Here is a 12,040-nt window from a genome sequence, read left to right on the forward strand (position 1 = left end):
CATGGGGTTTACTTTCCTGTCTCAGCTCCCAGCATCTACTGAACTACTATTCCAAACCTGTTATGTACATGACTGGGCCAAAGTCCGAGACAGACATGGGACTCCTCTCTGTGCTCAGCACTGCTCTCCAGAAGGTACTGGGTAGTACGGGCACCTTGCTCTGTCTCCAAGCCCCTAAAACCCCACACTGAAAAATATACCTAATTCCTATTTAACAGGATTGACTGAATGTCTGTCCAATATAGGTTCTTGTCTAGGTTCTGGAAGTGAGTCTGCTGATGTGTCTGTCCTTCTCGGAGCCTCAGTCTTATCTGGGGACCAAGTGTAGTGCTTCTGCGGAGATGCTATCTGACCTGAAGCTTTGGGGAAAGGGAAGACAGGCACCAAGAGCGGGGATGTGTGTCACAGCCCTGTCTTTCAAGGAGAGGAAATAACCTAAGGGAAGAATCAAGACACAGTTGGTGGGGACCCTTTGTTGAGCAAAACCCATCACAAGAGGCCCGTGGTTGTCGCCCCGGGCCCTTGCCACATCCTTCCCACTCTCCTCTCAGAGTGTAGTTTGTGGAGTTGACTGACATCAGGGGGCGGTTACTAACTGGCGATTCTCTTTCCGGATTGGTGGTTTGTTCAGGAAGGGGCTTGTAATCCAATTCTGGCCAATGAGAGGTAAGGAGAGACAGAACGTATTTGCTGGGCCGACCAGCTCTGAAACCCACTCATTTTTGGAATTCGTATGATTTCTTCATTGAATAAACCAGAACCAGCTGGATATTTCATTACTTACAGGAAAAAGCCTCCCAACTGATAGATCCACACAGACAACGGTGAGGACGCCAAACATCGCTCTCAAAGCAGCCACAGAAGAAGTCTAACGTGCAAATAGTCTTCCTTTTAAAAGCTATTGACTTATTAATTATTACATGCATGTGTGTGTATGCCGTGTGTGTGTCAGAGGGGCACACATGTGCCGGTCAGAGAACAACACTGTGGGGCTGTTTCTTTCCCTCCACCTTCACATAGTTTCCAGAAATCAAATTCATGTCTTCAGGCTTGTTCGGTGAGTGCTGTTATCCCAGGTTAGGGTGGGAGCGCATGTCTCCTGTTCCCTTCACACTAAAATGTTGACCAGCTTGGCCTTTTGTGGATCTTGTCCAGGCTACTGCAGTTGTGTGAGCACATATGTAACACTTCTGTCATAGCCAAAAGACACTGTTTTGCTTCGGTCATCCCCAACCTTCGGCTTAGAATCGTCCTGCCCCGTTTTCCACTATAAGGGTGACATGGACGCCCCACCTGTGGATGTCACACCCGTGCATGAGCATCTCACCGCCCCTTCCTCTCTGCACTGTGATTAGACGTGAAAGTCTGCGCTAACCACCATCCACAGTATACACCATCTTCTCTGATGATACCTGCAGTGGTTTGAAAGAAAATGACCCCCCACAGGCTCACCAAGTGAGTGGCACCAAGGCTTTGTTGGAGTAGGTGTGTCACTGGGGGTGGGGTTTGAGGTTTTCAGATGCTCAAGCCACGCCCAGTGGCTCACTGTCTCTTCCCTGATGCCCGTGCATCCAGCTGTAGAACTCTCAGCTCCTTCTCCAGCACCATGTCTGCCTATGTGCCACCACCCTTCCTGCCATGGTGATCATGAACTACACCTCTGCAACTGTAAGCCAGCTCCAGTGAAGTGTTTTCCTTTATAAGAGTTGCTGTGGTCATGGTGTCTCTTCACAGCAATAAAACCCTAACTATGATAATAGCTGAGAGGTGTACTAATCTATGGGTAGGGTGATATGAATTTACAGGCGGCTTAATTTTACATCCATTACCATAATGATGGTAGTAGGTTCACTCCTGTAGACTACAAGCTTCCCACTGTGGGTCCTTGACCAGATGGACAGTACCATGCATCAGTTTCCTCTGGTAGGGTAGGCCTTAAATCCAAGCAGAGAGCGAGTTCTTTACCTCCATAACATCTGTGCCAAGATAGTAAATTTGTATGTATATTTTGTATGTAAATTGTAGTATAATTTGTATGTAAATTTTTATGTATATTTTGCTACGATAAAAAAGTGGAGAAGAGCATCTTACCCTGGGTGCGAAATTAGGATTGTCTAGTACGACAACGAGCTCCCCGTGAGGAGCTGACTAAGAAGAGCCCTGCTGTCACGTCAGAGGGCTGGAATGCATCTCGTGCCCAGGTTGGGTTCGGTATGATAAACCCTCGGGTTCTTGTCCACTCTAAGGTTCAGGTAGATGGCTCAATGGGTAAAGTGCTTGTCATGGAAACGTGAGGACCAGAGATCTGATTTCTAGAATCTGTATAAAAGCATAAATGCTAGCATATGTGGAAGCCTTCTGCTAGACTACCCAGAATATGTAAGTTCCAGGTTCAGTGAGCAACCCATAAATAAAGTGGAGAGAGCAGTCAAGGAAGACAGTTGTCAACATTGGGCTTCCACATGTACACACACACACACACACACACACACTCAAACACACAGACAGGCATGCACACACACATATATATACACATACATACATGCATACACACACACACTCAAACACACACACAGGCACGCACACACATACATATATACACACACATGCATGCATACACACACATATATACACACACATGCATGCATACACACACACACACACTCAAACACACACACAGGCACGCACACACATACGTATATACACACACATGCATGCATACACACACATACATATATACACACACATGCATGCATACACACACACACTCAAACACACACACAGGCATACACACACATACATATATACACACACATGCATGCATACACACACACACTCAAACACACACACAGGCACACACACACATATGTATATACACACACATGCATGCATACACACACACTCAAACACACACACAGGCATGCACACACATACATATATACACACACATGCATGCACACACACACACTCAAACACACGCACAGGCATGCACACACATACATATATACACACACATGCATGCATACACACACACACTCAAACACACACACAGGCATGCACATACATACACACACACACACGCACGCACACATACACGCATACCACATACATCACATATACATACTTGAAAGAAGAAAGGCCCTGGGCCTGGGTGAAATTCTCCAAGATGAGAGGGACTCCTACCCAGAGTTCCTTGCTCCCCGCCCTCTCCACTCTGTCTTCTTTCATAGCACTCATCACTTTCAAATATTGCCATAGGGTCAGCTTTAGCCCAGCGATTATCATCAAATATTGGCATAGCTGACTTCTTTATCTTGTTTATTGTCTGTTTCTCCCACTTGGCCTGTGCTGTCCAATATGGAGGCCACTGGCCACAGGGGGCTGTTTGGTCACAGGAAATGTGACTGGTCAGAACTGCCACATGCTATGAGTATACAATACACATCCTGTTATGAAGAGTTGGTGAAGAAAGGATCTCATCTTTAATTTTAACAAGCTTTCTCACTGACGCCTATGTCGATAACACTTCATCTCACCTGACTCTTACAAAGTAGCTGCTAGAAATGTAACACGAACTCTGTGTCCCATGGTGCTTTTCTGCTGGAGAGCATCGCAATACACCAGAGATTGATGCACTGTAGCCTGAGTGTCACATGCACCAAACCACCTGTTTGGGGGTGGCCCAGGAATAATAATAGTCAGTACATCTCTAAGGGATTATAAGAAAATAAAGAAGTTAAATATATCTGACAAATCCACAAAGATGACATGTGGCCCACGAAGCCAGGACTGCTTACTCTGGAGCCTGGCAGGAAGTATCTGTTGCTGTTGTCATTGTTGCTAGGCTGTGAGAGTGACCAAGGCATGGACTTTTGTCAGTTCTGTTTTTCATTGTGTCCCTAACATTCATACACTGTATACACTGTCGGGCACATAATAGGCATTCAGTAAACATTTGATAAGTGAATGAATGAAAGAATGACTGTCCTTCCCTGAAGGCTTTTGTTCCTTCTGCTCCTGAAGGCATATGTGTGCTCAGGTCTCCTACCTCCTATCACCTTATGGGGCCCAGCCATGAGCTGGGGATGTCATCCTGGAGATGACACTCTGAGTACTGTCTCTTACTGTCTGTTTTGAGGCCAGAGCCACCAGCATCCTTTTCAGCTGTTGCAGTTTTGGGATGGAGGACATGGACAGGAACTCACCCACTCCCTGACCTCAGAACAACGCAGGCTGTGGAAGAGAAGGTGCTCTGTGTGTTAGTCCTTGCTGGGAAGGCAGGTTTAGAGAGTTAGTCTTTGGTGTCAATCTTCTCCTGGGAGTCAAGGGGCCTGTCCATGAAAGGCAAACTGAGTCCTGCCTCTCTGTGTAGGCTGCTGTGGCCATGATGGATCAGAAACCAGAACTTATCCAGTATATATGTTTTAAAGTAGGTTTTCTGTTTTGAATCCTTTGTGTTTACCTTTTATATCCTTTGTGTTATAATTGTTCTATCTTTTAAATTGTATTTTTTTTAGAGACAGCATCTCTATGTAGTTCTTGCTGTCTTGTGTAGACCAGGCTGACCTTGAACTCAGAGATCTGCCTGTCTCTGTCTCCCAAGTGCTGGCATCAAAGACATACACCACTATGCCTCTCTTGTAATATAATTCTTGTTTCGGTTGTTATTGGTTTTACTTTTTGAGACAGGATCTTGCTATATAGCCCAGGTTTGAATTTTTGAGAGATCAAGAGTTAGAGAGACTCCCCGGTAGTCAGACACAGACAGCAGGACTGTGGTAATGAACGTGGTCAGTTTCCAAGACTGCCATCATCTTCCTCATTCTCCTGACTTGAAACAAAAGCCTGGGAGCTCTTGTCCCCAGCAGTAGGTCCCCTGCTGATAGACTGGCTCAACAAGTTCAAGCCTGTTCAGGATATGTCACACCAGTTGTAGATCAATCAGCCATCCTGTCTTTAACTGACCAACCCTAAAGTAGTGAGGAAAACTCTCCAGAGGCTTTAAAAGTCCAGCCCCAGAGAAGAGCCCCAGAGAAGAGACATTTCTTGGCTTCCCAAGTCCCTCTCTGCTTTGCAGTCTTTTTCTCTGTGGTCTCTGCATGTGTGTTTGCTCACCCACAACAAATACCTTCCTTCAACTGCTGGTTCTGTTTGTGGTACTTGAGATGTCTCTGCTGCTACCTTCTGCAGTTCAAATTTTTTCTGGCATTTAATTCTTTAACTGGCAGAGAAAACGAACCCGACCAAGACCCTTAGACTGTATTATTTCAAGACTCCATCACTTTTTGTCCTACCAGTTCAACCTCCTGAGTGCTAGATTTGCAGGTGTGGGCCACCACACACCCAGCTTATAAAACTTGGAGGGCCAGTGAGGCAGCTCCAAGGGTTTAGGCGCTCCCTGTGCACACCTGATGATTTCAATTTGATCCTGTATATAGGTGGAAGAGAAGCAACTCCATGAAGTTTTTCTGTGACTTACATGTGTGTGCACACGTATGCACGTGCCTGTGTGCGCATGGACACACACACACACACACACACAGTCCAAGAATAACTCCTGTATATAGGTGGAAGAGAAGCAACTCCATAAAGTTGTTCTGTGACTCACATGTGTGTGCACAGGCCAACCTGGTCTACAGAGTGAATTTCAGGACAGTCAGGGTGACATGGAGAAACCCTTGAAACACACACACACACACACACACACGGTCCAAGAATAACTCTTTCTTACCTTCTGTATTTTTCAGCATGTGTAATGAAGTCAAAGAAACGGGTGGTTTTGGCATCTGCCCTTGCATACACAGTCTAGAGACAGGACACAGAAGTCTGTAAGAAATACTGAAAGCACAGGGGCCAGGAGGGTTCACTTGGGCAAGAGGTCTGTTTAGTGGAGGCCTGGTCTTTGCTGTCAGACTCACTTTACAGGGGACACCCCAAGCCTTTCTGGAATTCACACTCTCCTCTGTAGAATGTCTAATGTGGATGCGAGGGTCAGAGGAGAGGCCCATAAAGGGCCCTGGATGGGTAGCCGCTGTCTCTAATTACTCGGAGTCTAGATGGCACCATTGCTTGGGGTATATAGGATCTCGGTGGCTTGTCGAGCTCCAGAGATGCAGCTGCAGCGATTGGCAGCTTCACTGCGAGCGCCTCTTGGCTCCCGCCTCTCTTCCCTCTATTTACTTCTAATTTGTTAAGTGGGCTGTAATGAAGGAGGAAAAAATCTGAAACAATTAAGCGATTCTGTAGGCACTGAGCAAGGATGGGAGGGCGCAGGGGCTGATGGGAGGGCGCAGGGGCTGTGTCCACACTTGTCTACACCTGTGGGTAAATGTTCTGTCTGCTCAATGCCTGGGACCCCCAGATTTGGAAATTCCTGTCACATATTAAGTGCTGAGGATATGGACCTGGCCTCCCTCCTGGGGATGGCAGCCTGTGGGGAGTAGACATCTAAGCAGACAGCTGTGTTGCCTGTGACAGAGAGGATTCTGTTCTCAGCAAATCATCATGGGAAAATGGCTTTGTTTTTTCTTTACTTAAAAAAAATATATATTTGAGTCTGGCAGTGGTGGCCTGTGCTTTTAATCCCAGCACTTGGGAAACAGAGGCAGGAGGATATCTGAGTTTGAGGCCAGCCTGGTTCACAGAGTGAGTTCTAGGGGTAGCCAGAACTTTATAGAGAAAGCCTGTCTCAAAAACAAACAAACAATCTCCCCAAATTATATTTGCTTATTTTTATTTTATATGTGTGTGTGTTTTGCCTGCATGTATGTGTGGGCATGCCTGGTGCCCTAGGGATGTCAGGGCCTCTGCAAGTGGAGTGACAGAGCTGCCATATGGGTTTTAGGAGTCTCTTCTGCAACAGCAAGCACTGTTCTTAACCATCAAGCCATCTCTCCAACCCCTTCTTTTCTTCTTTAAAGATTTATTTATTAATTAAAAAATTGTGTGTGTGTGTGTGTGTGTGAGCTTTGTGTGAAGGTAGCCCCAGAGGCCAGAGGGCTTCAGATCCCCTGAAATAGGAAATGTAGATGGCTGTGAACAGCTTCCTATGGATGCTGGGAGCTGAACCTGGGTCCTCTGTAAGAGTACTAAGTGGTTTTTTCCCCTCCATCCTTTTGTTTTGAGAGATGGGGTCTCTCTATGTGGTCCTGGCTATCCTGGAGCTCACTATATAGACCAGGATGGTCTCAAACTCAGCTTCTTGGAGGCTGGGCTTAAAAATATGTGCTACCATGCCTAGTACACTAAGAGCTCTTAACCACTGAGCCACCTCTCCAGACTTTCCTTTTAATTTGTCCAAAGCATAACCCCCATCCTGGTGGCCCCTGAAGATGGCACAATGAAGGAGACCACCCAGCTCAGCTGGGGAGGGGAGTTAGGGAAGTCTCTCTGGAGGAGGTGACTTAGACACTTTAGGGAAGACATCCCACAGACCCCACCCACCCACTGCCATGCAGCACAGACAGGTACCAAACGATTAACAAGTATATGATGGAGAAGTGGGAGAGAAAGAGAAGCATAAAGAGTTGTGCACTGTGAAGGAGGCATAACAGGAGGGGGGTGAGGAACAGTCTGATGAGAGAGGCCTGCACTGCCCCCTGAGGCCATGGTGATATCCTGGCCCATGCTGCCACTGAAGGCCATGAGTGGGTTTGTGGCCCTCCAGTAGCAGGTGTCTGTGTCAATGTCTATGGCCCTTGTTACCACCAATGGCCAAGCAGATGTCCTTGGTTCAGGCTGCCACCTGGGGTCATGTTGATGTCTGAGGGCTGCTGAGAGCCGGCTCTACCTGTCATCACCTTCTGTACGCAAGAGACCCGGCTCCTCACCTAGACAAAGGTGGAGAGTTAGTTGGCCCTGGTGGTGCAGGCCCAGGAGAGCTGGCAGGATGACCAACTCAGCTTCCACCCAGACTCAGATCCAGTGGGTCTCTGAGTTGATCCACTCCAACATCTACCCCATCTGTGAACTACTGGAGCATGTGAAGGGGCTGCTCCTACAGATCCAAAGCTGCAGGATTTCCATGACCCAGGGCAACAACAGGATATCTGAGAGGAGTCCCAGGGAGAATCTAGTATTGATAGTGTTGCAGAAGCCAGAGGCCTTCAACCAGAACAATGACTCACTGCAATGAACATTTGCAAGCTAAGAAGTCTGGGCAAAAACATTAGCTGTATGACACACCACAGCTTCACAGTGAGATGTTTTTTCTTTTCTTTTTTAAAAATTATTTTTATCTTTTTTTGTTTCCTTTTGGGGGGATGTTGCAAGGGCAAAGTGTGGAAATGGAGGGATGGGGAGATATATGGGATTGGGGTACATGATGTGAAATTCACAAAGAATCAATAAAAGTTAAAAACTTATTGTATTTTATTCATTTTGTGTTTGTGTAGGAGGTAGGTACATGACACATTGTGTGTCTGTGTGTGTGTCTGTGTGTGTGTGTCTGTGTGTGTGTGTCTGTGTGTGTGTATCTGTGTGTGTGTCTGTGTGTGTGTATCTGTGTGTGTGTCTGTGTGTGTGTCTCTGTGTGGTGTGTGTGTGTGTGTGTGTGTGTGTGTAGGCCAGAGGCCAAGTTTTAGGAGTTGGTTCTTTCCTTCTACCGTATGGGTCTTGGGGATTGAATTCAGATCTTTCAGTTTGGTGACAAGCACCTATTTTATGCTGTACCATCTCAAAAGCACTATTTTTTTAAGGCACTGATAGAGATCTACTCCAGCTATTTGTTTGGCATGAATAGAGCTCGGGGCTAGCCCAGTTGGTAGAGTGCTTGCCTAGCATGCATGAAGGGTCTGGTCTCTAGCAGTGCATAAGCCAGGTATGGTAATGTATGCCTGTAACCTCCACTCTCAGGAGGTGAAAGCAGGGCTCCAGAAGTTCAAGCTTACCCTCGGCTATACAAAGTTTGAGGACAGCCTGTGTTACAAGACACCATGTCTAAAAAAATAAAGCTGGCTCAGAAGCAGCATTTAGACAGGAGCCCTGCCACTGAACCACTCTCCCTGCCATCCCATAGGTTTTCAGGGCAGTCTGAGTGTACAAGGGCATCGAGAGATTCTATTCAGGCAGCAGTGTAGATATGAAAGAGTTAGGAACAGAACTGTACTTGAAATCCAGAATCCCCCTGCACAGGTAGGCATCTACCTGTAGGGGGGGGTAGTGGAGAGGGTTGGGTGCGGAGGATTTGAATGCCGACCTCAAAAGTGGAGAATAATGTTGGCCAAGTGACGGGAAACCTTCAGGGGTGGGAGCGATTGAGTGAGAAACCTCTGGCTTACAGGAGTGAAGGTCTTGCTCAAGCTCCACAGACTGAGCTGGATCCGGAGCTCTGGGGCAGCCACTGCCCGCCTTTGATAACTGTGTTAATGACTCTAACTCACTTTAGTCCATTAACGAGTCTTTATTGAGCTGGAGCAGGCGCCAGGAGTGTGTGGGTGTGAGCTGGTATGCAGGCGCCTGGATGCCCTGCCCCCACAGGAGATGGCCGTCTGAGCCTTCCTGGACAAGATCGGAGGCTGAGGGGCTGCTCTCTGCCTCTGTCACCTCCCCTGGGCTGCAGAGCCAGCAGCACACATCCCTTAGGACTGGTGAAGCCTCTTTTCATGGAGTGGGTACTGGGCGTGGTCACTGGTGACACCTGGGACTAAGCTTCGGTCTTTTTCAGGGTTGTCTGCTTCCCAACTCCCATTGCTGCCACAGGTAGGTCAGGGAAGACCAGGAACCCTGGATGACAGTCCTCACAGAACTGAGAGCATAGAAAAGAGATGCTAAGCAGGAGTGGTCCCAAGCTCATCCTGGAATAGAATAATTCATGCATATGCATGAGGCCTCATAACTATGCATGCATGTACGCATGTACACACACACACCCACCACACATATACACAGAGAGAGAGAGAGACAGAGAGAGATGCAGGGTAAAGGAAAGAGAGAGAGAGAGAGAGAACAAGTAACAGCGGAGCTAGGCTTAGGACATCATAGGAAGCTCTATTTCTCTGGCCATACGATCCTGGTTTATGACGTGGGCAGTGTGGAAGGGACATGGGGGGGTTGGGGGGGGACTCTGTCCTGCCTCGGTTCTGCTCTTGTTTCTGGCTGTGTCTCCCAGCCAATCACCAACTGCAGTAAACCTCAGTTTTTCCATCTACATATCGGCCTCCAGTCTGTGCTTGAAAGACCCCATAGGGCAATGCAAAAGACAGAGCCAGGCAACCAATCACTTCTGTAGACTTTCTGGGTAGCTTATAGAGAAATTTTGAGAGGCAGAAGTTGCCTGGGCTTTGGGGCAGGTCCCAAGAAGTGCTAAAATATTAATCTCATTTTACAGTTGGAAAGACCAAGGCCTAGAAAAGTAGAGAGACAGAACCAAGAACACACTACGAAGCCTTGTCACCTGATCCTTGCCCCAGGAAATATAGGAGCCTATATAGGGCTGCTTTCTCCACGGCCTGGGGTCCACGATACTCACAGCTTCATTGCAACTTCAGTGTCTTTTTTTTTTTTTTTTTTAATATTTGAGATAGTCTTAATCTGTAGCCTACAAACTCACAGCAATCCTTCTGCCTCAGCTTTCCTGAGTGCTGAGATCATAGGCCTGTGCCTGGCAGCAAGGCATTTGTTTTTATGTCTGTACGTGGGGTGGCCTGTGAGCCGGCTGCCGTCCGCCTGTGTGTATAAAGCTGACAAGAGGCGCTGGCAGAGTGTGGGAACTGTCAGCAGAGCAGCCGCCTGTGAAATTAACATGATATCAAAAGCGTCAATGTTTATTTACTGGAAATATCTGGACAGGATGCAGATCAGGCCTGCAGCTGGTGCCTGAGGGCGAGGGTCACCCCTGCTGGTCCCTCAGCAGCCACCAGGCTCTGCTGGCCGAGTCAGACGAATCCATGCCTGAGACCTCCACTCTTCCAGGCTCGCTGAGAATCAGCGCACCACGGACAGTCCTACCATGGTGTCAGCTTCTAGTGGACAGTGTGGGCCTTTCTGAGGCCTGCGCTCTCTGGGAGTCTGAAGAGTTGAAGCAGAGGGGAACTCCTGACCCTGCAGATCAACTTTCTTTTCTACCCTGCCAGGGAAGACCCTCTAGTTTTTCCAGACATCCCTTGGCCTTAACTGATTGGATAGGTTGACATCATCTGACTCAATTCAACCAATCAGAATGCGTCTTGTGGACTTTGAACGGGGCTGCGGGGGGCGGTCTAGAGATTTGATTAGAAACCGGGAGCTAAAGTTGAGCGGAGAAGAGCAGGACTGATGTGCTCAGGTAACAAAGCCCGGGGACATCTCCCAAGTGGAGAGCCCTCCCACACACACGCGGTTTCCAGCTTGGGGGAGGGAAGACTGGAGATTAATTTTTTTTTTTCTTTAAAAACCAACCAACCAACCAAAAACAAACAAAAAAAACAAATAAACGTATTATTGCTGGGTGTGGTAGCACATACCTTTGATCTTAGCATTAGGGAGGCAGAGACAGGTTGATCTCTGTGAGTTTGAGGCCAGCATGGTCTACAAAGAGTTCGAGGCCAGTAAAGGCCACATGGTAAGACTTTGTCACTAAAAAAAATACTATTGTTGTTGTGGTCGTCGTCATCGTTGTTGTTGTTGTTGGGGAAGGAGGTGGCATATGCCGCAGTGGGAATGGAGGTCTGGGGACACTGTGTAGAGTCGGTTCTCTCCTTCCAAGCGTATAGGTTGGGGGTGGGGGATCGAATTCCTTTCTCAGTGTCTTGGTTTACCTCACCCACCTCCTTGCTGGCTCCAAAGACTGGCAGATCTCTCTGCAATCACGCTGTTTAACATTTCATGATAACCTTACCTTCATTCCAAGGACACTGGTCCTGGGACCGCCCCTGACTGTGAGCAAGGTGACAAGAAACTGAGTTATTTGGGAGGAATGAAGGGACCATTCACCCATGATATGAGGTGGCTGTTAGGTTTCAAACCTGGGACAAATGGCTGAGGTGCCTATTTGACATGTCAAGTAAGCCTGGTTCTCCCTGCAGCCCTCACCTCTTGCCTGTTACAAGGGCCTCCTGGCTGG

This window comes from Grammomys surdaster, unplaced genomic scaffold (genome assembly GCF_004785775.1).
Source record: "Grammomys surdaster isolate TR1022 unplaced genomic scaffold, NIH_TR_1.0 241, whole genome shotgun sequence".
NCBI classification, from domain to species: Eukaryota; Metazoa; Chordata; class Mammalia; order Rodentia; family Muridae; genus Grammomys; species Grammomys surdaster.